This window comes from Marmota marmota, unplaced genomic scaffold, assembly GCF_001458135.2.
Source record: "Marmota marmota marmota unplaced genomic scaffold, marMar, whole genome shotgun sequence".
In the NCBI taxonomy this organism is placed as follows: domain Eukaryota; kingdom Metazoa; phylum Chordata; class Mammalia; order Rodentia; family Sciuridae; genus Marmota; species Marmota marmota.
In genome coordinates, this window is record NW_025999900.1 from 59374518 (window position 1) to 59377337 (window position 2820).

The 2820-nt window shown below is 53.9% G+C and overlaps 1 long non-coding RNA gene across 3 annotated transcripts; it reads left to right on the plus strand.

The window, feature by feature from the left end:
* Nucleotides 1-917: 917 nt before the first annotated feature.
* LOC125615180 lies at nt 918-2615 on the plus strand. 3 transcript variants are annotated; one of them, XR_007345729.1, is made up of 4 exons: nt 918-1033; nt 1349-1466; nt 1711-1793; nt 2100-2453. It is a non-coding gene; the product is annotated as an uncharacterized LOC125615180 (long non-coding RNA). The 3 variants fall into 3 exon arrangements; XR_007345728.1 differs by lacking the exons at nt 918-1033; nt 2100-2453 and adding an exon at nt 2565-2615 and having other exon boundaries at nt 1041-1466; XR_007345727.1 differs by lacking the exon at nt 918-1033 and having other exon boundaries at nt 1041-1466; nt 2100-2462.
* The last annotated feature ends 205 nt before the right edge of the window (nt 2616-2820 follow it).

Below are 2820 nucleotides of genomic sequence, written 5' to 3' on the forward strand. Positions count from 1 at the left end.
CCTGTCCTCACCTTACAGTTCTGGCTTCAGGCAACAGACCTCCCCTCTTGGGGAATCATCTCCCCAGATGGAACTCAGGCCTTGGAATGGGTGGGGTTTTTCCTAACCGTTGGCAAGTTGGAAAGCCTTCTCTTGGCTCTCCTGTCCTGGCCATTTGCAGGAGAGACCCTCTGACTACCCCCTGTCTGCAGACCTGCTGCAAAACCAGCCAAAGCGCTCGAGAAACTCGACAGGAACCTCAGAGATGAGGTGCTTGAGGTTTATCAAGTTTTCGAGATTACACCTCCATAAACCCTTTACAAGGCCGCTGGCCCCGGCCGGACAGCCTCCCGCGCATCACTGTCACCTCTGGTAGAGGCCGCCAGGAGTCGGAGCACCAGACGGCCCCTGCCCACCCACCCACCATCAGACCCACAATGGCATTGTTAGGGGGAGGGAGAGAAAGAGCAGAATGGGGCACCTTATAATCAAATTTTCACTGCGCTCTCTGACAGGTTTTTAAGTCACTTAAGGGATCTATTTATATGTGAAAGCATCAGCATCGTGCAGTAAATCCAACCACAAGCCAGTCCCATATTTTATTAAGTTTAAGTTCAGTGAAAGTGCAGAGCGAGCGAGGGCCCTGTGTCTCTCCCTTACATCTGATTTGCGGTTCCCATAAAAGGTCCACATGCCGCTGGTTCAGATGTGTTTTGGATTGAAAATAGGATTAATGTGCTAAAGTGTGATTAGAATGGTTAAACACGATTAATTGGAACAGACTTCTGCTGCCCAGGGAGCTCCTCCAAGGCTGGCCCGGCTCCAGGTTACCAAGTGAACAAAGAGGGCCAACCGTCCGGCTCCCCCCGCGCGCCCCTCGCGCCTTGCCCCTTGCATTTTCTCATCGCCAGCCTGTCTCAGGGCAGATTAAATGCAGCTGAGAATGCTGGGCTCGCTCAGCTGCGGCGTCCTCCGGGAATAGGCAGGAACCTCGGCCGGCCTGGCCTTGGCGGTGCCGGCCGAGGGCTGCCGTGCACTCGGGGCAGCGGGCCAGGTGCTGGGCCGGGGGGTGGGAGTAATTTGGGGTTTTTTAAATGATCTATTAAACCCCTGAACTTTAATCAAGCTGCTACCACACTGACGGCTCTGATTTACTCGGGGAGCCTGGGAGGGGCAGGAGGGGCCGCCCGGGCCTGGAAACTGGAGCCCGGCCTCCTTCAGGCCACTTGGCCGGGCAGCAAGGCCAGGCCGACCTGCACCCTGGCATGTGGGGCCGCCTGCTCAGGTCGCCTCTGCTCCCAGAGGTTCTGTCCTTGGCCACGGAGCTGGGCAGAGGTGACCCTTCCTCCTGCCCCTTCCCCAAACACAGACCTGAAAGGCTTCGAGAAGGAGCCCAGCCAACCTCCTCTGCGCTGCCGAGCCGGGCCTTCCCCTCACTGGGCTCCCCGGGCGGTGGCCAGTCCCCCACGGTCAAGTCCACGGCTAAGGTGAGGAACCCTCAGGCTGCAGCTGCTCCCCAGCAGGTCCTGAGGGGAGGTGGCCTGTGGGACCCTTTTGTTAAACTCTGCTCCCCATAAGAACTTTCCTAGAGCGGCAGTCCACCTACCAAAGCGCCTGAATGAAAAGAAGAAAATTCATTGTAGGCCCTAAAATTTAAAACCAAGTCACCCCTTTAAAAGGGACAACGGGATACTAATGGAAAAAGGTCCTAGAAGCGACCAATTCCCACAGGTCCTGAGTTCTACAAGTGGATCCCCGGCAATGGCTGGTGTTTGAGGGAAATTTACCACGGCAAACTACACAGGGTTGGCCAGGTAAGGAAGGGTGTGTGTGAGTGTGTGTGTGTGTATGTGTGTGTGTGTGGAGAGAGAGAGAGAGAGAGAATGTGTGTATGCAGTGCGTTTTACATGTGTGTGTGTGCCCATACATGTCTATGGTATGTGGTAGCTGTGCATGGGGCACACGTGTGAGAGTCTGTATGTGTCCATGCATGTCTGTGGTGTGTGTGTGTGTGTGTGTGTGTGTGTGTGTGTGTGTGTGTGGTGTATGGCATACAGAGGTGTATCTGGGTGTGTTCATGCACGTCTGTGAAGGTTTGTGTTTGTGTTTCTGATGGGCAGAGACTTGAAGCAGAGACGGGACCTTCTGGAGAGGTCCACACCCGCAGGCCTCAGCCTTAGGTAGGCTGAGAGCCTCCCCAGGAGGCAGGAGTAAGTCAGCCTGTGATCCAAGGTCTAGGCAGGACACCAGAGAGAACAGAAGAGCCCCTCAGTCAGAAGTGAGAGGAAAGGACCGTCCCTGGGCACCAGGACTGGCATGGGCAGGACCCCCAGGGATCATCTGAGCCCCCGGCAAGGAGACCAAGCCAGAGAGGGGAAGGTTGGCACCAGTGTGGGTGGGGGTGAATGGGGCACCACCCTGCCTGCTGCCCTTCTTGAGGTCTGTGTGGCTTCTGTCCCATGTCTTTCCTGCTTCCATATTATTCTCACTCCTCCTAGTATATTCCATTCTTTGTGTTTAAAAAAAAAAAAAAATATATATATATATGTTGTTGATGAACTTTTATTTTATTCATTTATTTATAGGTGATGCTGAGGATCCAACCCAGTGTCTCACACATGCTAGGCAAGCGCTCCACCACTGAGCCACACCCCAGCCCTTAAAAAACATTTGTATTGGTGCATTATGATTATATTTAACAGAGGAAGGCATTGTGACATATTCACACATGCACAAGGCGTAATTTGGCCAATTTCATTCCCGGTACCTTAACCACCCCCAGTCCCTCGCTCAACTCTGTGTTTTCATGAGATCCCCTCGACTTTCCCTTCCTTTTCTCTC